The sequence below is a fragment of the Streptopelia decaocto genome (genome assembly GCF_964273445.1).
Source record: "Streptopelia decaocto genome assembly, chromosome: 3".
Taxonomy (NCBI): Eukaryota; Metazoa; Chordata; class Aves; order Columbiformes; family Columbidae; genus Streptopelia; species Streptopelia decaocto.
This window is the reverse complement of record NC_138656.1, coordinates 72,187,101-72,214,876: the sequence shown is the minus strand read 5'-3', so window position 1 is coordinate 72,214,876 and position 27,776 is coordinate 72,187,101. Positions and strand designations below refer to the sequence as shown.

General features: G+C 42.1%; 1 protein-coding gene across 6 annotated transcripts in view; it reads right to left on the bottom strand.

The window, feature by feature from the left end:
• Positions 1–27,776, bottom strand: part of FYN (FYN proto-oncogene, Src family tyrosine kinase) — a 141,923-nt gene that overhangs the window by 49,076 nt on the left and 65,071 nt on the right. For 4 of the 6 annotated variants that reach the window (XM_082049070.1, XM_082049075.1, XM_082049072.1 and 1 more), the window contains exon 3: positions 5,349–5,483. The exons of the other annotated variants lie outside the window; for them this stretch is intronic. The gene's annotated coding sequence lies outside the window, so the exon portion shown is untranslated. The remainder of the gene's footprint in view (positions 1–5,348; positions 5,484–27,776) is intronic. 6 annotated transcript variants of the gene reach the window in all.

Sequence of the window (27,776 nt, the reverse complement as noted above, 5' to 3'; positions counted from 1 at the left end):
TTTGTCAGGATTGTAAAGATGACACATTAACACCTAGTTCATTTTTGGTAGAGATTTTGAAATCTGGAAGACAAGAGAGTGGGAGGCTGAAAGGGTAGTGAAAAACACCCTGGACTATGGGATGTGGAAGGAGATTGGTCCTAACTTGCATTCCCTCTTACAGAAGAGTGACAGTGTTGATGCATACAGTCCAGCCATGAGGCCACTAAGACCAATGATTCTCAACTCTGTAAACCAACGATTCTCAACTCTGTTTTGCCAGCTACCCTACAAACTGCCACTCCCCACATGCTACAATCCTGTGCCACTGCAGGCTGCATCTGTTCCACCAGGCATGTCCTCTAGGAAGTTTACAGTCAGTTTCTCCTACCTTTTAACTGCACACAGTCCCTAATGTCAAAATCTTGGAAATGCCTGTAGAAATAGATAATCTACACAAACCTGGATGGGGCAATCAGCAAAGCAGGAGATGAGTAACAGGAGGGGAACTGAGGCAGAATTCACAAGAATGGGAGGAAAAAGAGAAGATACTGTCCCTTTTCTTGGCTTCTGCTGAGGTCCAGTGACCCACAGCAAAGTCCCTCTGCTTTCAAAAGTAGATCAATATTGCTCAGCTCACAGTGGACCCTGCAGTATCACAAAGCCCGGCAAGGTTGCCCACATGCCACTGCTACCTCTGGTAAGTCTATGAGATAGTACTGAAACTGATACAGATGCTCCTATGCCCCAAAAAGCCTGCTGCTCTCTCTCTGTCATTCCTTCTGTCTCTCTCTCCCTGTCTCTTGAAAGGATACCAACATTCAAGATAGCAGCAGCAGCAACAGAGGAACACAAAACAATAATGCTGGACAGATGCCTTCTCAATGCAGTTTCCTCTTTTTCTTTGCATTTATATGTTTGTAGGACTGATGAGTTTTCACTTTTAGCCTGCCTTGACTCTTAGGTGGCTTCACTGCTTGAATTAGAATGTCATAGCCAGGAGGAGAATGAGCCAACAAGAAACATGGGAGAACATCACAGGTGCTTCAAGAGAAAGGACTTGGAGTTTAACAAAGGAGTGATGGTGGGAAAAGTCACGAGGGAAGGTCCTTTCTGCTCACCAGAGAAGATGGGGCTTAAAAAGGGATTAGATGTCATCTAAGGGCCATGAAAAAAGATTCTGCTGGGTTAGTGAGCATTTTTCAAAGGAAGCCAGGAAACAGCTACAGGACCCTTCCACTTTGGTCAAAATACCTAAGTATCACTAAGCATATGGTAGTTCTATTTTATGCCCATGTCTGAGGGCAAGTAGAAGAGATAATTTGATTTCATCATGAACTTGAGGTCATTACACATACTGATCAGGGAATTATCTGCAAGGGATGCTCATGTGTAGTGACTCTAAGCTACAGGTCCATAACCTGATCCTTTAGCTTAAAGCTACTGCAACCTCCTCAAAACAGTTATATAGGAGGTCTTACTTTAATCCTTAATAGTCTAAGCAGAAAGTCACATTGAAATAACAGAGTAAATGGAAGCTGTGGATATTTAGGTTAGGTGTCAGGGAAGAAAATCCTTTCTATTGGCAAGGACAGCAAAACAACCTGCAGCAGATTGCCTAAGGCAATGTGAAGGCTAGACAAGTACCTGTCAGGCATGGCACTGCCTCTGGTCAGAAGGATGGGTGAGTCTCTTTCAGTCTGGTTTTCCGTTACTCAGTGAGTGACAAAAACAGTAGATGGAAATGCTTTTTAATAGCCCCTCCCCTCAAGCCATATGTGATTTCTTTAATTCTCTCACTCCCTCTTTCATTCTTTCTCAAGGTTCATACATTTGCAAAGCTCTAAAAACCAACTTGAATATCCTGTTAGTCACACAGAACGAAGTGTGGATATTGGCCCAAGTGGACATCTGCTCAACCAAGCATGCAGGTTTTTTATCTACAATGGTGTTCCCTGATATGTGATTCAGAGAGCACTGGGGTCCATAAATTATCAGGTCACCCAGAAGCCCCACAGCACACACATGTCCAAGCAAATACACATGGCCTGGACACTGTGCCAGCATTTTGCTGGTGGTGCTTGAACTCCTTCTCACATTGCCTGCATGCCCTCCCCAGTTTAACTGGTTCTCTGAGTACAAGCAGTTGAAAAGCACTGACCTAAAGTGCCCCTGAGGACAGCTCCAACCATCCTCATCAGGAGAATGAAAAGAGCACTGCATGAGGAAAATCCAAACAACAGATGTTTCTCTGTTTCTTTGCATTTAAGACACAAAAGGAAAATGCAGGACTGGATGGTAGTCTGAAGCAGACAGGCAGGGTTTCACTGGGTGATAATTTTGTAATACACCTGGTGGACTACACATCTGCCAATAATTTGGGAGACCTGGAGATCCTCTCTGGACTTCCTTCCTGTTTCCTAGCACCAAAAAAGACAAAAAGCTGAAGACTGCAGAAGTTAACAACTAGGTAAACAGCAGGGGGGACAGTTGTCAGATTTGGGGATCATGTTGTAAAGAGAAAGTGACCACTTGACAGGGAACAAAAGCACACCCTGTAAGCCAGGCTGGCTGAGCAAGTCAGATTGAATAAGCAACCAAAAGCACATTCAGCACAAAATCATGATATCAAGTGTGAAGCAGAGGCTGTAAGAAGATGACCCTTTTCAGTTGCCAATATGCTAATTATAAGCATCTGAAAAAATGGATAGACGCTCTGCCTGCAGAGTAGCAAGGCAAAATAACACTTGGGAAAACTAACAGCTAGATTTCGACTATCAGACTATTAAAGGAACTAGTTGTAACCAATTTAAGAGTCCAAATGGAAGACAGGAGTTGACAGGCCCTATATGTCACAAATGATGTCTGAGTGACTGACAGCTTGGAAGTAAGTAACCTTGATATTTATGTATCAAGATACACTGAAGATGGAGTCTTAATTAGTATCTGTTACAGACCACTGGAACCACTGCAGTGCACAGGATGCTGGCCTTCTTTAACACCTGTATACAATAAGTATAAAAAAAACCCCTTGTGTTATCTTAGGGCCATTCAATCTGAACAATTTATGCCAGAGACCTTATGTCACTAGCACTAAAACATGACTGTACTTTCCAAAATGCTATGAATGAAAAACTACTAACTGCTCATTTAAAGGAAAGATCAACGTTCCTAACCCTCTGGCTCTGGACTAAAGCTCTTGACAATTAGCTAAATGTGTCATAACCAGTATAGGCCTTGCAGCATCCAAGCGAATGGACAATTGAGGAGCAGTTCACAGCACAATGACCACAACGTGAAGAACTTGTGGGATGAAGCTAAACTCCACCACATACAGCTAAACCCCACAGTGATCACCCTACCAAGCCAGGAGCAGCATGACCTTTGGAAGAAATATTTTACAATGAGAGGGGTAAAACACTGGCCCAGGTTGCCCAAAGAGGTGGTAGATGCCCCATTCCTGGAGACATTCAAGGCCAGGCTGGATGGGGCTCTGAGCAACCTGATCTAGTTGCAGATGTCCCTGCTCATTGCAGGGGGTTGGACTAGATGACCTTTGAAGGTCTCTTACAACCCAAACTAGTCCATGATTATATGACTTGCTCCCGGTCCATCCAGGGACAACAACAGACAGGAGCTGCAGTGCTGACACAGGCACAACTCACCGCTGGTTGTACAGTGTAGCTACACGTGAACGGCCTGCGAGTCCTCTGAGGTTCAGCAGAGGAACCAGATAATCCCTGCTCTAGACCTTGTCTCACAAACCAGAAGGTTACTGGCTGTTTAGACTGAAAGGGACTGATGCTTTCTGTACAAATAATTAGCATTGTCTGCAATGAAATCCAGACTAGCAAAATTTTAGGCAATACATGAACATATCCTCTTCATATAGACATAAATTAAAATCACAGTGCATACTTTCTGAGAGGCAATTTCAGAAAACTATAGTGAATGGGAGTCAAATCAGGCTGAAGACAGAACGTACATAAAGTTGCTGACATCTGTGAAGGGTTTAAGAGGTTTCCTAAATGTCTACAATGTTAGAACCATGAAAAGAAGACTGGGTTGGATAAAAATAACACAAAATGAAAAAAACCTAGGTTTACCAGGGAAGTGAAAAAACATATAAAATGTTATATACAAAACCAACACATGAAGGTGGAAAGAGAAAATGATAATAATGAGTAAAAAAGCTAAAATAAAGATTATATAGAGGAAGCTAAAAGATACTAGGAAAAATCAAAGCAGATAGAATCATACACATATTTATTTTTCTAAGCAGATTGTGAAAGTTGAATCCTGAACAAAAAAAGTGGTAGAATTATTTATAACAATACAGCAGTGGCAGAAGTTATTAAATAAATATTCCTATATAGCACACAGGTAAAAGGCCAGACGATCTGCTGCTGCTGCTGCTGCTGATGAAATAACTTCCCACCAGAGCAGCCCCTGGAGAGGGGACATCAAGTAGCAAATACATGATTCTAGGTGTTTCAGATTAGTTGCTAGAAATCAACTTATCTCAGAAGGTTTTAGAGAGCTAGCCTTGGAGCTGCTAGTGCTGCATCTAAAGCAGTTCTGGGCCCCTGAGAAGGACAAGAGGAAGCAGGAAAGCTCATGTTGGGCCATCGTTTAAGAAAAGTAAAAAGTTATTACAGGCCTGTTGGCTGAGTTTCCAATATTTTGCATAGGACAGAACAATTAACGTAAGACTCAGTTAAAATATTAAAACAAAAAGCTCTATAATAGAAATCCATCAACTTGGCTTTAAGGAAAATCGATCCTGTCAAACTAATTTGATGTAATTTCTTGCAAAAATTACAAGTTCACTTGATGAAGGCAGCATTGTTGACAATATTACAAGTCTAAGTCATTTGACTTGTTCTGTAGAACATATTTATGAAGAAATGGAATGCTTTGAAGCTTCTATGGAGTGTCTTCATCTGTACATGGAAAGCAGAACTCCACAAGTGAAGAACCCTATGAGGTCAGGCCAAAATCTCAAACATATTTTATACTGGATTCACTTCTGAGTCCACAATCATATAAAATGTATTAAAAAGTTGATAAATGAAGGAAGTCAAAATGCAACTGAAAATGAGAAATTACTTATTAGCAAACAGGTGGTTTTCTGTTGAGTTACCACAGGTATTGGTCATCATCCATTTACTATTTAATAGCCTTACCAGTGACCTGGATTAAAGTTAAGTCATTATGGTTAGATACTAGACTGGGGACAAGAAAAAACCAAACAACTAAAGGACAAGAGCAACTGGGGTCTGTAGAAAGATGGGAGAAACCAGTTTAGGTGTCAATATGGCCAAATGGAGAATCCCCTTATTAGAATAAAGAAGACAGGCCATACTTACAGGATGAGAGGGAGAGAGAGGACTCTATCCTCCAAAGCAGAAACTGAATATCAGACCGGGGGTCCTGGGAGGCAATCAGCTTGACATGAATTCCCCACGCAAGGCTGTGGCCAAAAGGGCTAATGCAAGCCTGACCTGTACAAACAAAAGAAAATCAAAAGATGAGTAGGTAGGTTACAGTGACACTGTATTTGGCTCTTATTCCTCTGCTCAATGAATAATGTAGCAGGTTCTGCTGCTCCATTTTTCAAATAAAGTGTTGGAAAAACTGGAAGAGTGTTCAAGGCAGACAGATTAAAGAACTGAAAACACTGGGTAGCAGAAAGCCTTGTTATAAACAAAAAGCTTAAAGGGAATGTTGTTATTTTGTTCATAGTATAGGAGTATTCATATGGGGAATAAATTTGATAACAGCGTGTTCTAATCTAGCAATGGCAGAAAACTTGTTGAACTGGAAACTAATCCAACCCAGACTGTGAACAGTCAATTTGGTTTTGCTTTTTTAGCAATGATCTGTTATGGGCAATTAACCAGTGATTAACCCTTTGCACCACAGGTCGTGATGCATTGTCCATCTCTGCAAAGCTGTGAAAATAACCCTACTTGATTTAAAAAGGATGCACACCCATGCAGCTTGGGTTATTAGGCATGAAGCAGGAGCTCCTTCAGGTGAGATCTACTGCCTGCATAAAGGTCAGGTGAGTGGTCACTTCATCAGTGTTTTGTGTTTCCACTGAGAAACACTTGTTCCTCTCTCCAGGTAGTAATCCTGGCAGCCCTCCTGCTCATGGCCTACAAAATGCCTCCAAGGGGGCTGAGGTGCCATCTAAGTACAGATGACACCCAACTGTCCATCTTCTGGAGGATCTGCAGGCAGCCACCTCTGAACTCCCAGCACCTGGCTCCACACAAAACCTCACTGTACAAAGCTCCTCACACTGAGATGACACAGAAACAACTTATAGGAAACAGATGGGGTTATTACAGCTCTGTCACTGAGTACTTGGGATGACTTGCTTCAGCAATTCACTTCACCTGCTGCGTGCTACTGAGATCTCATCCCAGAGATCTGCCTGGGATCCCATTCCAGTATCCCCCAGCCACAGAAGGTGACCTCAGAGAATAAGGCTGAGGGAAGGAGTTCTCCATACCTCACAGATATTTCCTCTCCCAGCTTCACGCTTTTGGGATGAACTGATGGACTAGCTACCTTCTTCGGGAAAGCAAGTTGGTGTCTTTAAGCAGCATGAGTGGATGCGAGCACTGCTCCCACGGGCACCTTCCGACTCACCCAGAATATCCCCGCACCTTCTCCTTCCCCTTCACCCTGCTGAGGGAACTGGGTGCTACCAAGAAGGCTTTTGGTTCCGTGTCCCATGGCTGGCGTCTGGCAGGTGGGCTCCTAAGGACCACACGCTCAGCATGGGGCCTTAGCTACTGAATTTCCTTCATCCCAGAGCCTGCCAATATGTAAGTTTGGCAGTTTTAAAGGATGCAGTGCAAGCTCTTATCCATAGTGTCTGTCTTAACCTAGGTCTTTGGCCCGAAAGCATTAATCCCATCAATGTACAGGAGTGAGGAAGGATGGGGAGTGTTTGATTTGTGCCAGCTGCTGGCATCAGCTCATTTTAAGCTTCTGGAATAAACCCACCTATGACTGAATGCTGAAGTGTAAATTCTGCAAATAAAACAGATAAAATAATCTAAATTACTTGAGTTCAGTATTGGTACATATGCCACTCCAGAGATTTATAAGGCATTATATCATACAAACATTTAATCATATTTTAATTAAGATTCTACAGATTTTTCTGTTCACCAGGTAGGAAAAAAAAGCTTTTTTTCAAACTTCCAGCCACTTTCACTAAGTGATGCCTGCACATAGCATGCATAGCATAGTAAAATCTCAGTGCTAGGTTACAAAAAATTAAAGAAACATCGCATCTTAAGTAAACTACTGCAGTACAAAACTTCTGCAGAATGAACTAAAGCAAGAAAGCTTGTGAAAATTTCAAGGAGGAAAAAAGGCCTGTCCAAGTGTGATGTGATTTGTGTATATATATATATATATATATATATATATACACACACACACACACATATAGATGCACACGCATTCATACATACATCTGATCTCTGCTATACCTGGTATTTCTATCAAGAGATCTCAACACTCAAAACTGTGATTGGCAACTAAAAGAACAAAAGCTTTGGGAAAGCTGATCAAGAGCAAGGTTTCAGAACTACTAATAAAAGCTGAATTAGAGCCTGCTAAAGTACAGTTTGAATTGTGTACTTGCCTACCTTGATACTTACTGTCCTCCTGGATGCATTTTTCTCCCTCTTCCTCTGGTACAACCCAAACTACATCCTACAGCATTAGTATGATCTGTTAAGCACATGTGCAACTGTGTGTTTAAGCCTTGTAAAGGCTTGCTTATGTCAAAAAATGTACCATTACAAAGATTACATAGGCTAGACTCCACAAATTTATTTTTACAGGTGAAGTAACCAATAATCTTCCTAAACTTAAATGCATAGAAACTACATAGAATGAAATGGCTTTAATATATAGATTTAAAAAAAACCTTTTTGAAATATTAAGAGATAAGTCAGATGCCATGCCTGTCCTTTTACTCCAGACACACAGAGAAAAAAATAAATGAGAGAACGTGAAACCAACCATCCAATCCACCTTTGTAAGTCACCAAGACCAGACGCAGAAATGCTATGGAAGTTAATGCAATGAACCTCAGGAGTGTCACTTTCATGAATCTCAAGAGGCGTCATTGACCTGAGGGTGGCTGCAGTTTCTGCCCCAATTCCAGTTTAATGTATTCCAGTTTGACCCTCAAGCGACAGTGCTGTTGGAGAACACGCTAAGAAACAAATGCAGGCAATTGCTTTGACATAATTCTTTGGGACGCAGGCAGATCGAATGTGCTGACGTCAACAGAGACCAGAAAAGAGGTTTATCCATTCTGCTTTCCTCACTGAAGAAAACAATAAGAGAAAACAAAGCACAACCCCAAATGTAGCCAAACACATGCTCACCTCTCAGCAGCAAAACTAATACATGTTGTTTAAGAAAGAGAGAACCAAGACAACTGCTTCTAAAGCATCATTTGGCTGTATACACAGCACTTCATTTATAGCTTAAATTTACATGACTTGTATATGTAATTAGCTCTTTGCACATAACATGCATGAAACATCTGTTTCATAGAGAACATTAATATAAAGCCCCAGAAACAACCTAATTCAGTCCTTTATGGCCATAGTACATTCAAAAGTGTTACTAACATAGTTACCTCATCTTAAAGCAAACTGCTGCTCTCCCAGTTTGGGTGTCAGGTCCCTGCCTGAGTTTGCAGTACTGGTGGATAAAAAATTCTTTGCCAGTAAATGTGGTATGGCTGTTACTAAGGCTAAAATGGGAATCTACAAAATTAGCTCTGGCTCTTCACAACAATATTATAATATAGTACATACAGGCTGGTGGAGAATGGATTGAGAGCAGCCCTGAGGAGAGGCACCTGGGGGTGTTGGTTGATGAGAAGCTCAACATGACCCAGTAATGTGCACCTGCAGCCCAGAAGGCCAAACATATCCTGGGCTGCATATGAAGAAGTGAGACCAGCAGGTCAAGGGAGGTGATTCTTCACCTTTACTCTGCTCTCAAGAGATCTCACCTGGAGTACAGTGTCTAGCTTTGGGGCCTCTGACGTAAGAGGGACATAGACCTGTTGGAGCAAGTCCAGTGAAGGGCCATGAAGATGATCAGAGGGCTGGAGCACTTCTTCTGTGAAGACAGCCTGGGAGAGTTGGGGTTGTTCAGCCTGAAGAAGAGAAGGCTCCAGGAAGACCCTATAGCAGCCCTCCAGTACCTAAAGGAGACCTACAAGAAAGCTGGAGAGGGATTTTTTACAAGGGCATGTAGTGATAGAACAATGGCATAGATTTAGATTAGATGTAAGGAGGAAACTCTTCCCCATGAGGGTGGTGAGGCACTGGAACAGGCTGCCCAGAGAAGCTGTGTATGCCCCATCCCTGGAAGTGTTCAAAGCCAGGTTGGATGAGATTTTGAGCAATCTGGTCCAGTGGAAGGTGTCCCTGCCTGTGGCATGGGGGTTGGAACCAGATGACCTTTAAGGTCCCTTTGAACCCAAACCATTCTGTGATTTTATGATTCTTCTGAAATTTAGGGGACTGCACAGACCTGCTTTCAATATGACTGCCAATATGACTACTTGTGTGGGTCACTCTACCACAACAAAAGTTTGCACATGCTATCTGACCACAAAGAAGAGACAGATAAAAATTACCATTCTGAATGTCTGTAAGAACCATGGTCTCTGAGAGAAGAGTGATTATGAGTTACAACTGCTGAAACTACTTGATCTAGAACATTAAACTACCCCTACACGAAGTAAAGAGACTTTCATCCTTCTTCTTCCACCATTCTTCAAGTGACCTGCTCCCAGAATGTGGCCACAAAGTGTCATCCACAGTTTGGCTAAACATCAGAGGCTGTAGGACCTTTTCAGCTATGTTGGGACCTGTGTAAATGTTGTGAATCAACACTTTAGTCCTTGGAGCGTATGGTATCCTGCTCCTTGAGTAACTATCCAGAAAGAAAATGTTGGAATCGCTGCTCTAGAGAGTCAGATGTCAAAGTCTGATAAAAAATATGACTCAATGTCCTAAAGAATTCCTTTAATTTCTCAGGCTGTCATTTTATATTTTTTAAAACATTTGTCAAGATGCAAAAATGTGGTTGAAACACTTTTCAAATACTAGGAATTGGAAGAAGGCTTTAACCAAAACTAAAGTTTTTTATCCACCCTGACTCCTGTAAGGTCTTTGATGAGATCCCATACAACATCCGTGTCTCTAAATTGGAGAGTTACGGATTTGATGGATAGACTATTTGATGGATAAGGAATTGGCTGGATGGCCACATCCAGAGTTGTAATTAATGACTCAGTGTCCAGATGGAGATCAGCAACAAGTGGTATCCCTCATAGGTCTGTACTGGGACCAGTACTGTTCAATACCTTTACTAATGACATAGACAGTGGGATCGAGTTGCACCCTCAGCAAGTTTGTGGATGACACCAAGCTGAGTGGTGCAGCTGACACACCTGAGGGAAGGGATGCCATACAGAGGGACCTGGACAGGTTTGAAGAGTGAGGCTCTGTGAACCTCATGAAGTTCAACCAGACCAAGAGCAAGGTCCTGTTCCTGGGTCAGGGCAATCAACAGTATCTGTACAGACTGCCTGATGAAGGGATTGAGAGCAGCCCAGCAGAGAAGGACTTGAGGACTATGGTGGATGAAAAACTGGACATGACCTGGCAATGTGCGCTTGCAGCCCAGAAAGCCAGTCATATCCTGGGCTGCATAAGAAGAAGTGTGGCCAGTAGGTCAATGGAGGTGATTCTGCCCCTCTACTCTGTCCTCATGAGACCCCACCTGGCATACAGTATCCAGTTCTGGGGTCCCTAGAACAAGATCTTGGACTTGCTAGAGCGAGTCCAGAGAAGGGCCGCAAAATAATCAGAGGGCTGGAGCACCTCTGCTAAGAAGACAGGCTGAGACAGTTGGGGTTGTTCAGCCTGGAGAACAGAAGGCCTCCAGGGAGACCTTATGGCAGTCTTTCAATATATAATGGGGACTTATAAGAAAGACAGAGAGAAACTTTTACTAGAGCCTGTAGTGACAGGACAAGGGACATTGGTTTTAAACTGAAATAGAGTAGACTTAGAGTGGACATAGGAAGAATTTTTTTTATTATGAGCCTGGTGAAACACTGGAGCAGGTTGCCCAGAAAAGTTGCAGATGCCCCATCACTGTAAATGTTTAATGTCAGGTTGGACAGGGCTTTGAGTAACCTGATCTAGTGGAAGATGGCCCTTTCTAGGGCAGGGGTATTGGAACAGATGGTCTTTAAAGGTCCTTCCAACCCAAACCATTCTGTGACTGATGATTCTGTTATTAAGTTGGACTCCCACCTCTGTGGCTGCTATCGCAGTACAGCAACAGTGCAGTTAGTGCAGCTGGGACTTAATGGTGCTGTAAGACAACTTGTAGAATAGCATTACAAATCAGTATTACTGTAGACAGAGATAAATACAGCACCCACACTCTATGATTAAGGCACATGAAAAAGTAAGGATAGGATACCCACATGATTTGCCCTAAATGCATAGATGATACAAAACAAAAAGTGAGAACCAAGTGCACCCGTATCTTTACACTGCCATTTGTATGAAGAGTAAAAGTTTATTTTTTTTTCCATATTGCAAAGCTACAGTTGTTATGACAATCACAGCAGTTATTATGTAGTTCATGCTCACTATCTTTTCAGAGCACGAGAGATCTGATCATCTGCAGGCTTTGAACACTTCCCTCTAAAAATGCTCATCTAATAAGACTCCAGTTTTCAGCGACAGTAGGTTATCAGTTGTCTGGCTACTGCAGGCTGCTACAATTTTTTTACAACAGGAAATGTGTATTCCATACGTAAGAAGACTACACTTACAAGAAATAATGCAGGAAAGGAAAGTGATCTAATTTCTATTCTGTTTCCTTCCTTCTGCAGTGTACTGCATTGAGATGTTTGTTCCAAAACAAAGATATTAGTTCAAGGCCAAGGTTTTTATTTACCCTGATCCTACAAAACAAGCCTGCAGCTAAACTGCAGTTCAAACACCTCAAGCCATTGTACTGCATTCACATTCATGTAAGTCATTTACGTAAATGGTCTTAAAATTTATCTTTTCAAGATTATTGAGCCTGTCTTATCTATGCCCTGTAGTTTTTGTGTCAATGCCATAGTTTTAAAACTCCTGTGAATTAAGAACACTTCCTGAAGATGCCAACATAACATGGAGAAGGAAGTGTCAGTTTTGAAGGGTCTTTGTGGTGGCCCTGACCCTCACTGTTGCAGACTGTAAGAAAATGGCAGTTGTGCTACATTCAGGGAAACAGCACAACGCCTTCGCAAAGTGCTGCACCTGTCCATGGATGTTACTCAGTTTCTACTGCCGAACAAAGAAACCTACCTGACTGTTATGCTTCACTTCTCTGCTTTTGCAAAAACAGTTTTTCATTTAGGAAGTCTGAGGTAGCTTTTTTTTAAAGAGGAATCTTTCAAGCGTTCTCATACTTATCCCATTTATTATTGTGACTAACAATACAAGCATATAATAAATTATAAATGGCCACAAGCAACTGTCTCCTACCTGCAAGCTAAAAGCTGGCAAGAGACTCTATACTGCTTCAGGGAAAAATCTGCATCAGGTAGACTGGTGAACCTGGGGAGTTTTGAGCACCAAAGAATTCACAAACTGACTAGTCAGTGCCGACTGCTTATTGCCAGAGCTCTTGAAAAGGGATAAACAGACGGGTCAGGAAAGGACAGTACTCTGAACTGAATTGTGTAGGTAGAGAAATAATACCCAGAGTTCATTTGTTTTCTGTCTTCCATAGGAGATAGAAAGTAATTGAAAACCATTAAACTAGTAAAACCCTCTCCACTATATCCTGCATTTTTTGTGAGCTGGCCACACTACCTGTTTCATATTTATATGCTAGAGAGGTAGGGGAGTTAAAATATGAACAAAATCAAGGGATACTTCAAAAACTTTTGTTTTGTTTATGGCGCAAGCAGTGTACTCTTCCGGCAAGGCAATTTTGACCGTGAAATGTAGAAGATTTCCCCAAGGCTGGGCTGGAGCTTCTGCTTCTTGTTTGCATTTGGGCACGTACTTCAGTGAAGATTTTCTTGAGTGTGAAAAATGAGGCTACATGTTTTGTTTTGTATTTATTTTTCCAGAGCAGCTTTTTCAGATGCCAGGAGCATAAATGTCAGTGAAAGAAAACAGTCCCAACTTTGTGAGCTTCCCAGAACTATATTTTATATGCTGGTGCTTTTGTTTTCTTGCAAATTCAGCATTGCTTTAGTGGCAGCACCCTGGAGTCCCCCTGCCCCCAACAAGTGATACATATTAGTACATCTGTTTTCTCTGTAAAGTCTTTTTGCATTCTTTGCAGGGCACAGGAAGGATGTGGGCTCCTTTTCACATTCAAATGAGGCAAATTAGCCTTTGCTTGGTTCCTACAGTATAATGCTTATTTTACATTTAAGTGTGAGAAAAAGGGAGGAAATAAACCCCAACACATTAGGTGGGTTATATGCTTCATTTTGGTACAAGCCTCAGCCCTCTTTGCAAAATGCTTTCAACAACATTATTTCAGGATGCGGTTCGAAAGTTTCATAATGTAAAACTACTGAATAGTTTGCACAAAGAAATAGCAGACACAGGTAACATTAAAAAAGAGAAAAGGCTGAAAATGCCAATCTGAATTAGCAGGGCTCAAGCAATCCAGGAGATTCCTGAAGTGCATTGATGGCAGCTTTCTAACACAGGTGACCAAGGAGCTGACACTGGAAAACACTGTGCTTGACCTTGTACATACAAACAAGCACTGGATGATGTGCAAGTCAGGGACAGCATGGGCTGCCCTTACCATGAGATGATAAGGAGCCTTTTTTCCAAAAAGCTGGATCACAACCCCCACAAAGAGCAGAATTTGGCCTCTTCAGGGATCTGCTTAGAAGAATCCTGCAGGATATAGCCCTGGATGAAAAATGAGTCCAGGAAAACTGGTTGATTTTCAAGGATCACCTCCTGCGAGCTCCAGAATGTTCCATCTCAATATGCACAGGTCAAGCACAGAGAGCAGGAGGCCCACATGGATGATAAAGGAGCTCCTGACTAAACTCAAACATGAAATGGATGTGTACAAGAGATGGAAGCAGTGTCAGATAGGGTTAGGAAAGCCAAAGTCCACCTGGAATTCAGCCCACCAAGGGCTGTCAAAAGCAGTGAGAAAGGTTTTCATAGGTACATCAGCAGAAAAATGAAGACAAGGGAAAAAGGGCCTGCTGTTGAATGGTGCATTAGTGGTGTACCCTAGAAGTTGGTACTGGGATAAATACTCATAATACTCTATCCTCATCATTAATGATCTACAAGATGTCAGAGAGTGCATCCTCAGAAGGTCTGGGAGGAGTGGTTGATAACCCAGATGGTTTTGCTGCCATTCACAGGTACCTTGACAGGCTGGAGAAACGAGCCATTAAGTTCACTAAAGGGAAAGGCGAAGCCCTGCTCTTGAGGAAGAATAATCCATACTGGGAGTAAAAGTGGAGGGCTGACCAGTTAGAAAGCAGCTCTACAGGACAGAATCTGGGTGTCTCAGTGGACACCAAGCTGAACAAAAGCCAGCAATGCTCCCTTATGGCAAAAAAGGCCATCAGCATCCTGGCGTGCATTAGAAACAGCACTTCCAGCAGGTTGAGAAAGGTGATCCTTCCCTTTGCTCAGCACTGGTGAGACACATCTGGACTGCCAGATTCAGTTTGAGGACCCTTGAAAATCTGGGACTCCCCAGTACAGAAGAGACTTGAACTTATTCAAAAAGGCCCAGCAAAGGGCCACAAATATGGCTAAGAGTTTGGAGCATCTCTCCTACTGAGGAAATGATGAGAGAGCTGTGACTATCCAGCCTAGAGAAGAGAAGGCTCAGGGGGATCTTATCCTGACCGGGGGCAAGGCAACATATCTCAGTGCTGTGCTGGACATGGAGCAATGGGCACAAATTTAAATATGGGAAATTCTGGTTAACCGTAAGAAAGAAACCCTTTTTTTACTGCAGGAGTGTTGAACTGGCACAGGTTGCACAGAGAGGCTGTGGAGTCTCCACTGCTGGAGATACTCAAAAAACAACCTGACATGGCTCTGAGATATCAACTTTAAGTTGACCCTGCTCTGAACAAGGGATTGGACTGGATGATCTCCAGAGGTCCTTTCTAAGGCCAGCAATTTGTGGTGTAGGCCTGCTGTATTTACTAATGTCCTCCTCTTCCTCCCTAGAAACTAGAGAAAATGCAACAACTTAGTAATGTAACAAAAGCATGGTACACATTTTGCAGGGAAATGATGTGCTTCAAATTCTTGCTCTTTTAGAACCTGTGCTCTAATCTACATGGTAAAGCTAACAGACAGGATGCAAGAAAAAACAAACAATTGCTTGATAAACTGTACCTTACCACAGGTGGAAATTCAGTGCACACTCCTTATGCTACAGTAACTTCTTGCACAATTAATGCACGCTAAATGCGAGGTAATATTCTCCATATAAAGTGAGCAGTTACGAAGTAGGCGGGTACTGTACATTTACACTTGGCTTTACTGATGGCAACCTCCCAGGGCAAACAAGCCCTAAGTTCAGCTGATAGTCATGTGCCAGGTTTGACAGGTTTTACTGAGAGACCTGGAAGAACTTTTGACACGCCTCCTAATGCATGGACATGCTTTCTCTAGCTCAGCTGCCCTCCTCATCCACGGTTCTGGGATGCACCCATCTTGCAGCAACTGATGGGCTGGGGACCTTGGTCTATGGACCTGCAAGACCCACGTTCCAAGTCCCTGTTCTGCTCACACATTACCCCTTGAAATCAGTTACTTGTCATTTCTTCTTATTTTTCCTGCTGTTCTGATCAGAGTCACCATACGACAACCTCTTTTCTCAGCCTGCATAAGCCCAGCCCTGCCACGGCCTCCCACTCAGCCCTGTGGGAGCCTGAAGCTGCTGTGTTTGCAACAGGGAGGCCATGGAGGAGCAGCAAGCCCTTCTACTCTCTCAGAATTTACACCGGTTTTCCAGACACCTGGCTTCCTCAAGCACACAACAGCCTACTGTTCTCACCCACATTTCTCCCCTCCAAAGCCAAAGGCATCTAAATTGATTAGTCTTGCAGCACACAACAGAAAATCAACACCACTATGTCTGTCAGCCCGAACTCGCCTTCTCCTTCTAGCTCTCCCCTTAAAACAGCAGCGCAAAGCTCCAGATTGGAGACCTAGGGTAAAGATAATCTGGTCTGGATTTAGATCCAGACTTCCCCCAAAGCCTGAGCTTGCTTAGTTTCAGACTCTGCCTGTCCTCAAGCAGTAGGAGCAACGAGGCTGCTCCGTTAGAGCCTGATGCCTTTAACACTGTTTTGCTTAGAAGTGTTGTGCCAAAGGGGTATGTGGAGGGGCCTGAATGATTCAGGAAGTCCTCAAAAACAACGCAAGTGAAAATTTATTTTACGCATCCTAGGAACAGCCAGTTTCTCTCTGCTGAGGAGTCCATAGCACATTTAATCCATAATTTCCACTGTAACTTGCTACAATAATGAGATTTGTTATTCCTGTTGCATGCCCTTTCTGAAGACGCTGGAAGGGTGTGGAAGAGGGAAGAGAGATAATTGACTCTCTTATCAGTCACCACTTGCCAAGAGTAGATTAAGCCCTCAAGAGTTATACATTCACACATAAGTGACTCAAGGGAGTTACACTTATTCCTTCTCTCCTACCTTATGCTTTTTTCCTCCTGTCTTACACCCTTTGTTTCCCTGTTGTACTCAGTCACAACCCACCTGCAGCGGACGAGTTAGAGAGTGGTGAACAGTTATGGATTTTTCCCCCTTCATCAGAACACATCACTTGGACTCACTCCCTTTCCCAGACCTCAAAGCATACCTGATTTCTGGGAGCAGAACAGAGAACAAGAACAGAGTTAAATCTTTAGTGATGCGATAAAAATCACTCTCTCACACAGACAACTGGAAAAGCATTTCAAAAGAGCTGTTGTGCCAAGCACCTGAAATTGAAGCCAACCCACACCTTCCTGCTCATAGACACAGCTCGCTCGTTTTCTTCCCAGCACTCTCTCTTCTCTACTAATTCTACCTGGAACTAAAATGTAAGTCACCACTGAGCATACTCTCACACCAAAACCTGCTGTGCTTTGAGAGGCCACTGTTTCCACAACAGAAACACAAGCGCTGCTGCATTACAAGTGGGATCACCTCATCTCTCTCTTTTTTTTTTTTTTTTTTTTTTTTTAATATAGGTAGTAAAAGCACATAAAGCAATCAAATTTGAGAGATGGAACAGGAGAACAGGACGCATGGAGATTTGATGGCTTTGATGCAATTTAGGACACTGAGGAGCGGGCAGGTGAGCTGAGCAGCTGGGAAGGGACGGGAGGAGGAGGCCACAGGAGATGCGGAAAGGGCTACCAGCAGCTTCCACTCCCAACGCCTGCGTGCCAGCTGGCAGTGACATGTTGCTGGTTGCGTGTGGGCTGTGAATATAACAGAGGAGATGAGCCTTTAGGGGAGGAGATGTCTGATAAATCATTAATGAACAAAAATATGAAGTAATCTGTCTGCCTAGAAGGCAGAATCGTCTAATAATGAGGATGGTGGACTAGGAAGGCGGAGATGAGCTTCCTATCTCCCTCACTGCTGGCACACTAGCTCCTTTTGCTGTGCTTAAGGAGATACACCTGCCTCCTTACATTGAAGGGCTGCCTTCTTAAAATCACCACAGAAACCCCATGATCTAGATGAAAATATGATAATAAAATTTACAGCACTGTGTGAAAGCTACACCCTCTGTTCCTCTTTCATCACAGGCAGCACACAAAGAACCAATATCCCTTCTCAGAGACAGCATTCACTAAAACAGGGGGTTTCTGAAAGCCATAGCAAAGCCTGGTACAACCTTTCACCAGCACCAGTGGCATTTAATTTTAAATTGATTAACCATAGTACTAACACAGTACTAATTACCCGTGGGTATTTTGTAGCAATCAGACTATTGGTTGGCAATGTAAGGGTATGCCTATCTGTGGACAGGGACACCCTGCTTTCTCTGTGCTCTTTGAAAGGAAGAGGAGAAAGCTTGAGAAATGATGTTGAAAGGTGCATTTGTGTTTATGGGGATAGCGGCAGGGGAACCAGACACAGGTGGTCGGAAAGCAAAGAGGTTGTCAGGGAAGGAGCAGGAGGTCAGCGCCTTTTCTTTTTGCACAAAGACCTGGCAGGATGTGTCATGCAGCACAAAATCAATATGGACCCCGCATGAAAAAGTAATCATCAGTTCTGCACACTTTTTAGGCTTATTTGGAAAGATCCTCACAAAGGTGATTCTTGATTTGCATGAAATCTTTAACTGTTCTCTTTATCTTAAACAGCCTGAATGTTCAGGGATTAAATAGTTTTAAAATAAACACCTAAGAAAGACATGGCATGGATCAATGTGAATCTGTCTGATGTTGGTACATCTGTGGGATAAGAGACAGAAGAGCTTTATCATTCAATGTACTTAAAACATGGTTTTCCAGAGTGAGCGATGCACAAATTGCAGGAGAAACCATAAATGGAAGACACATATAGCCACGACAGAGCCTATGTATATAGAAACTTCACCAAGCACCTGAGCAGATCTGTGGTGTTTAACTGCATAACTATTTGTGGTGCTGAAGTCCAGTTTAATTATCCTGCCAAATGCCCCTGAGCCACAACAAGGTTATTACTGTTTACCAAAGGACCTGCTCAGGCAATTTTACAGGAACATTGCCTGTGCCTAATCTAATTGCTAAGAAGCAGCTAAAATTATGTTAGACCTGGAAAGACCCAGAAAGAAGCAGGAAGATTAAAACAGTCCAAGAAGCTCCATGATGCTGTTCCTGTAAATCATAGTTGTGGCAATTTGAGGATGAGCTCCCTGGAGGTTCCCAGTTGCTGCCAGACACGGTTTCCACCCAGAACAACCATAATGCAGGTGAGATGACTTAGAGCACACAAAAGTATGATTTCTCATGTCCACTGGTTACTGAATACATTTACATAATAAGCAGGTTTGTAAAGTATCCACTGATGATGCCATACAGATTTAAATAATCTGCAGCATCAGACTGCTATTTGCAAGCCATATCTGACACTTCAACAGCCTTTGCAAAAGATTTCACTAGGCTCCAGTGAAGAATCCTATCTTTCAAGCTTTTGTTTATTCATAAGATCTACAAAATGTAATGAATGGATTGGGATGGCTCAGGTGTTTCCAAACCCTTGCAGGAAAACAATGCCTGACATCAGAAGGAATTACTTCTGTAAATTACAGAAGGTTTAACTGGAGACTGCTGGACATGTTAACCTAAAGTCAAGCTTGTTAACACAGTGTATGTACAGCATTATCTGTCAAATAACCGCAGAAGTTCCTTTGATGAGTCACTTACTAGTTTATGTCTTGCCAAACTGACCAAGAACAGATTTTGGCTGGTGCCGTTACCAACAGCTACTTCGACACCTTGTGTGGACTGCCGTGATTTAACTTCTGTACCGCCTGCTATTAATATTTTGCTCAGGTGTTCTGGGTTTAAAAAAAAAAAAGAAAGAAAAAGTGCTCCCTTCACACTCCACCACTCCACTGACACAGATGAGCTGAGGACAGATGACCTGGATTCAAACTGGTTAAATACAAGAAAGGGCAAGTTGCGAGCAGACAAAACAAGCTCTAAGGGGATTTCTCAGTCTTTCACAGTTTTCTGGTGTTTCAACCAGCCCTGACTTGCAGAGCATATTAAATTTGCAGCTCTTCCTGTCCACTATCATTAGAGAACTGCCTGTCAAAGAACAGATTTCTATCAGAACTGGTTATCAACCTGAAGAAACTATACAACTAATTGTCAGCTGTGCCTAGGGTCTACTCCTCCTACACCATGGAACTGAAAAGATTTCTATTTTTTAATTATTATTATGTTTCATCCTTATTTTCCTGGTTTAAATAAGGAAAGTTCTTATCTGGGTGACAAGGACAAATATCTCCAACCCAGAAGAGCCTAGAGTTACTCCTTAAAGCTCCTGGAATTTACCCCAGATGTAAGAGATCGAAAAGAAAAGGAAGTTAGTAAGACATTGACTGTATTCATTAGTAGCTTCTAAAAGAGATATAGTGTGGGAAAAAAATACCATGAGAATTGCTGGTTACAATGGAAGTGAAGCAACAGTGATAATTTAACAAAAAAATTCTCTACAGAGCAGCACTCTTAGAGTTCCTGCTGAAGCAGAATGGTTGCCTGGAATGGTACCGGTCTCCCACAGTATCGAGGAAGTTTTGCTAGAGACGATGTGGTTAGAAGTCACGGCTTAGAATCTCTTTTCTTTAATCAGAAGTACTACTAGGGAAATATTTAATACAGCAATAGAAATTTAGGATGTCGAGCAACAGAAATATTATAACAGAGCAATTAGAAGTCCCCTGCAACACATGTGACTTTCAATGATGTCTCAAATATATGCCTTAAAGGAAAAACATAATTGTATTTTGGTTTCTGGCAACTTAAAGGTGCTGTAAAAGGGGTCTTGCAACACCAGAGTAACAGGTCTGTGTTTCCCACAAAATTTAGAACTCAGGTCTCACGTACATTCACCCCAATCACACATGCGTAAAAGCATGAGAAAAAGCAGGTGCAAGTTTGGGGACCTAAACTGGGTGAGAAAAGCAAAGTAACAAAACGAATTTGAGTGTGAGCTCTTCCCAAAGACCCCTCCCTGCCTGTGCACAGTGAGCAGCTCGAGTGCTTTGATCTCTCCGCCTGGAAATGGGGCTCCTTTCTCCAAGCTTTGCCCAACATCCACTTTCTGAAATCTCTTCAAGGTGGGCTGCTTTCTGCCTATTATGCAACACACAGCCTTTTTGCACACCACTGAAAAAGATACTAGATGAAGGGTGTTACATCTTTTACTGATCACGAGCCACGTGAAACTGTTTAGAGCAAAACCAGCGCCACGGCTGCATGCAAGAGTCGCTGTTGTTGATAATAGTCAATGGCATATTCCACACGCGTGACCAGACAAGTTTCTCCAAATAACTGTTTCTGGATAACATCTACACCATATGCAGAGGGTGACAAACACGTGGAAGGCACATGCTGCACTACCACAGAAGTGATGAACACTTTAGTGCCAATGTGCAAGAGTTCTGCTTTGCACTAGCCATGCAGCCTGTGTCTTTGGCATGCTCTCACTTCCTTGAGGGGAGCAAAAGGCCACTGCAAGCAGTTTCTTGATTCAACATAAGCTTTTCTTCTGCTTTGTCAGCTTTGAATAGTGCTTGCTTTCTCTCATCTGAAACATGTGGATTACAAACAGTCTAACCCAAAAAATAAAATGAAGATATATACTGTCATTTACAACTGTGCATGCTAATCCCCCAACAACATCTAACAACATACAGGAAAGCTGGTGGTTAGACTCAAACTAAGCCTCCCTGTGTAATTACAGGCAGTTAGAGGGCAAAACTCAAGAGCAAAATATTTTAAAAAAGCAAATGGACTGATCTTGGGCTCCTGCAAAGGCATTTAATAGATTCCAAAATGATCACAGAGGATATCTTAAAAATAAGACCGTGGATTTTGCACAGTCTTTGCAGTCAAAAAATATGTCACTTGACTCACATACATTTTTTTTTCTCTGTGTTTTGACACATTTGGTGGAATCACCGTGGTAGAAAACAATGAGGAGTCTACAGCATCTATCAGCTGTCAGTCTCTATGTTTTCCATATGTCTACAGATGTACTTTCAGTTATCCTGCTCTATAGATAGAGCAGAATTTCATGTAATCGATCTTCCATCAGCCTCTGTCTTACAAGAATAAAGACCCAGTTGCCTAAACATTTCTTAAAGGATGTAAATGGAAAGAAATGGGCGTAAAATGGAATTATGTTTGATAGTAAACAGCATGAAGAGAGACACTAATGCCTTAATATTAGTGAAGGGGGAGGGAAATGGACAACAACTTCTGTCACACACAACCAAAAAAGACCACAGCAAAATGAGGACTTTCCTAAACTGATGATTCAGTGTGGTTACAGCTAACTAGTTTCAGAATCCATCACAGCAATGGGTGCTGGTGCACCAATGCGACCACTAGCTTTAAGCATACTGTACTGTAATTTGGTGTAAGTTCCCACTGAAAAGAAGACAAACTTTTAACTTTTAATAAACAGCAAAAGAGGACAAGTAATGACCTGAACTCCTGTTTCCAAAGTGTGCAATGGAAGCTTGTTCCTACAGAGCCTTCTTTTTACCTGGCATCTTAACTGCATGAACGGGAAGGTCTGTTAACCAGAGACAAAAGTAGTTAATATTTCATATCACATCTAAGATCCACACATATTTTTTAACTAATAATTCTACAAAGAAGCTAAAAGGTCTCTTGCTATTTCTGTTTTTATCCTTCTGCTTGTAAAGCCACTTGTTTCAGTTAGAATTTTTGCACAAAAAAAATACAAGTTAAGAAGTACAGTTTGATTAAAAAACAAAACAAAAATAAAGACACCCCCCCAAAAACAAACAAACAACAACAACCACAAACAAAAAACAAACCAAAACCTTATACCAGTAAATCAGTAAATCAACATGGTCTGAAAGGCTGTTACAGGATTAGATACCACCTGGTAGGACTAGAAGGGCAGGATTCAAATCCCTTGCAGACTGAGCTACTAGATTTTATATTTCCCACTACCACTGTTACATGACATGATCAAGATGCACACGATCTTCAAGGCTTTTCGAGCTTTTGCCAGAGGAAAAAAGCAGACTTCTCCCTGTGTTATAATACTAAATGGGTTGGGCAGGAATGACATTTACACAGTTGAATCTTTTATTATTTTCTCTTCCCTAAAAACAATAGAAGCAATATGGGTCACAAGGACAAAACACTTTATTAGAAGGTTGTATAAACCTCAATTAGCCCTGAGGTTTTCAGGGTGATACCTTCAGCATGAACACAAACTTCTCATGAATTTAAGCTCACTGGATATTTTCTAAAAAATTGGCATCAGTGATTTCCCTGACAATGTGTTTTGGGAAGAGTTGACCCCACAGACTAGTGGACACTGTGTGAAAGCCCTTGGAGCCCATGAATGCTGCCCACCATTGCTAGCAGGGCTGCTGCAGGATGATGCGGAACACTCCCCGACAGAGCTTTCCACCTCTGCTGATGGGGAGTGACATGTCAAGCAGGCATCTCCCCCACTACTGAGCACCAGCCTTCAAGATCCACCCATTTCATTTTTATTTTGAAGTGGGTATTGCGACACAGCACTGCAGGCATTCTCACAACATGCACTAATATACAATCTTCACACTACTTTCTTCAGTTTCTCTTCTTGGTTTTTCTGGATTGCTTCCCAGGCTTTCTTTTATCTGTGAGCTTTGCAAACTGATTAATATAAATAACTCAATGTCCAAAAATATTCAGCTTTGGTAATCTGCAATGAGATCTCTCCTCTTCTTCATGTTTCTTTATATGCAGTTTCATTATGTTCGTGCCAGATGAGCATTTAAGCGAGAGGGAGACGTAATGAAAGATGAAGAACTAGAGCAGAGTGCTTATGCCATGAGGTGGAAACAGACACTTGTGCCTAGAGATCCATACCAAAGAGATAACTTGTCCATATGCGAAGTATTTAGTGCCCAACATAAAGTTTCACAAATGGCACAGAGAAATCTCCTAAACAAATCCCATCAGAATTAAATATTCTTGATACTGCAGCATCCTATATCACATACACACATGCATTCTGTCCTCCATTTAGTTTCAGCAACCTCCACTGTGTTGGGCTGATAAAATAATCTCCCAAATGACTGTAGCTCTAAAATCTATTAAATCCATGAAGTATTGATGAGGCAGAATTAATGTCGAGAGAATTACATTAACCACCTCCCTCCCCCTCCATTTCATAAGGGAAACTCTTTAGAAGTAAAGCATCACTGTGGCTGTCCTACAAAATACAGGACGCTCGGGTCAGGATAATCTACATCCATCCACACACTTTAAATTCTACCTGTACGTGTATCTATCACTACAACACGTATTCATTCAGTAAGGGTCTTATCCACAGAAACAGCCTTATTTGATGCCCAGAAATCATGCTATCTATTTCTTTCAATCCCAGGTGTGATTTGTGTCTTACATGGAGCGCATCATGCAAACCAGGCCACAGGTAAGAGCCCCATCTCTCTCTGCGGCAATTCCTCGCTCCCTGTGCTGCTGGACTCATCTGCTGCGGGTTGAGAGCGTTACCTACTAAGACCCTGTTACTGCCTGATTATAAACTTGGCACAAACAGTCCACAGTTTGGCAATATTCTCCACACTGGATGTTCACTGGGAGATTTTTTTTTCCTTGCTTTGTTGCTGTTTTGGATTTTTGGCATGACTTCAGCCAAAATTTTTCAAGCTAAGTCTGAAACAAAGCATGGGAAACTGGAGTGATTTGTTCATGTTAAAAGCTTCTGGTCACCCCTTGAACAACTTAAGAAGTTTTGTGATTTGGACCATAAACTTGCAAGGTGTCAAGGCAAAATCTTTGTATTTTGATCTCTGCAGAAAATTCCCAAACATGACTAAATTACTAACAACTGAAAAAATAAATCTCCATTTGCATGAGCTCACTAAGGAGGTGATGCTTCCTAGCAACTAAATTCCCTGGAGATCCCACCTACAATGAATGCCCCAGGATCCTGCTACCAGCTGGGTGGGACCTGCCTGCTCCAAGCTGCACTTACACTTTAATATTAAATAAACAGGGCTGGATGTGAAATCCGGTGTAAGGCTGTTCAATATCTAAATATGAACTCATAATGGGTTGGATGGTAGTGGCCCCTGCAGTGTATCACATATAGGTTTTTATTTAGTCCTCCAAAGAGGAGGAAGGGGAACAGAAGCTACAAGAACATTCCAGCATGATGGAGCAGGTGTTTTTGTATCAACTGCACAGTAACAAAAATACCCTGATGCAAACATGGAAAAGAGTAAAGTTGATGCAATGCTCCCTAAAGCAACCTCCGAATTTTGAAATTTAAAGGTTTTCTTTCAACAGAGAACTTGGAGGGTTTGTTGTCCAGATTTAAAAAACAAAACAAAACAACAAAACCCAACCAATTGACCACTTGCAAAATCCTATAATGGATCTTCAAGCTGCTGTAACATCATGATCCACCACAAACACCTCTGCGGTTGAGCCAGCAAAGAAAGCTGCGAGGTAGAGCTGCACGTAGCTCTCTGTTCCACCTGCTGTCTTAACTGTCCTTTCCCACTTCTTCTCCAGTGGCTACCGCAAGAGGGACACCAAGATGGATGGCCCACAGACCAGCTCTCTTTTGCTGAGCAATTCCAACAATTGGATCACCTCAACTTCAGGGAAAAAAAAGGAAAAAGGAAAAAAAATAAAAAAGCTATACTAAACAGATTACCAGTGAGAAGCAGGAAAACACTTGGGAAGAGGACAGAGACTGACATAAAGATCTCTTCTGCAGGAGACTGGAACATAACCTCCGTGTGTAGGGTTATCTGATTTAATAAATTCAACACAAGAATAACAATGTTCCACATCTCTTAAAAGAGCAGACTAAGTCCAGCCTGGTCGGGATTGGAGACAGGCAGTTCTGGGCAGGTAAAAAGCTCTATTCCTCAGCAATCTTCTGGACCAGATTTAACATTTACCACACCCAATGGCACCAACATGTTCATCTTTTGCACAGACTAGACTGGAAGAAAAGAAAAAGACTAAAATTGAAGGAATTACAAGCATAGCATAGCCAATCTTGGTAAATCCCAAGGTATTTTAAAATGCTCAAGCATTTCCACATACTTTCCTTCCTAAGGATGCACAACAATCTTCAGCCCATAGGAAGTGATAAAGAAGATATGCAACAGAAGCACATTATGAAGCACATCACTGCCCAAATTAATGACTCTGGAAAATGAAAAGCTTCTAGAAATAGGACTAAAATGCATGAGGTCAGCCCTAATTACAGAGAACAGCTAATGATTCTGGCAAAGCCTCTTGTGGGCATGGCAGAATACAGGTAAAAAAGCAAAAGTTATAGCGGGTTATTTTTGCAGTGAGAGCACATTTTGCAAGCTGTTTGTAGATAACACATAGTTGCTCTATAATACTTCATGTCAGAAACCTGACATAAGAAGAAGAATCAGCAAGGGAACTTCAGTAGCATTTTTTGTAGGCATCAAGGTTGTAAATAATTGTATCATACAAATTGGACACCCAGGAATGCACAGGGCATTGCAATCTTTCTAAAGGCAAACAAATTTAATATGCATAAAGATACTGAAAATCTGTTTTTATATCATTTCTAAGAAACAAAGCAGGTACTGCCTGCTAAATTTCTCTTTGTTTAAAATAGAGAAGAAAAATGTGACTGTCCTTAATGGGGAAAAAACAAACCAAACCAAAACACCAGTCTTCGGAGCTGAAATCCAGATTTTCCATGATACAGCCGAGCAACTAGGAATAACCAAAACCATTGTTTAAGATGACTAGTTGCTTCTAATCTACAGAGAAATGTGTGAAAAGGAGTGTAGCATCTCAGATTTCAGCTGAAACAACAAAAAGCCTCAAACGTGGGGAGGTACCTCTGCCTAAATTCATAATGAAAAGAGTAGTGTACTTTCAGGCCCCGAGGTATATATTCAGCTTCAAGGCCTGTGTCTGAAGCATTCACAGCTTTTCTGGGAAGAGGAAATCTATAGGAAAAGGAGGAACACACAGTGGCACACCTGGCACAGGAAGATGCAGGTCAGGCTTATGGAACAGCAGCCCTTCTATTCACTTCACAGCTTGAAGCCCCTCTGATCTTGATGGCTGTGACCAACTACAGGGTCTACAAGGACAGGGACAGAACAGCATACTGTACAGCATAAGTCATGCCTAGAAATCTGAAAGGCAAGAGTTTCAAGGGGAGTCTAGACTGGCAAAGAACAGTCTGACTAGGGCTAAAAATAAAGCACAGATCACCCCAAGGTTTTCTGTCCTACATCAGCCATGCTTCTTGGGACTCCTTGCAGCCATGTAACTGTTTGATGTGGAGGGACGGCCGTTCCATGACTGCCTGCTGAACTCTGTGCTCAACGTAAGGCAGGTCAAACCTGTAGTGCCACACAAATATCTGCTCTGACATCCACAAGGCTGCTTTACAGAAATCTCATCAAAAGAAGTCTCTTCTCACACTGCTCAGAAAGATATCATCAGCTCTTAGCTGAAGAAGTTTTAAATTCAGCCAAGATTTCCCTCCCAGCATTCAAGTATATTTCTCTAATCAGTTCCTAAAACCACTATGAATATTTGATCTGGAGGCTGCATGACCTTGTCTAGGACTTTGATACAAAATGAATAAATAACTGCTGAGCCTCTGAGCTCAGCTGCTATGTCAAGATAAATTCAGAATATTCTCTTGATGTCCAGTCCTTCTTGGATTCAGTGGGTTATGGACAGAGACTGGGCAAAACTGTCTTCTTGTCTTACATTTCTTGTAATTATTTTAAATCTCTCTGAGAATCTGGAATGCCATAGGCAAACCTACAGTAGGGTCAGAAACTCAAGGTTCCTGATTTTCCTACCTCAAAATAAGATTTTGCAAACAGCTTGAAGTGGGAAGAGGGGAAGGAACAGTTGTGAATCTCCTCCGGCAGGGGGATCAGACTAGATGGTCTTTT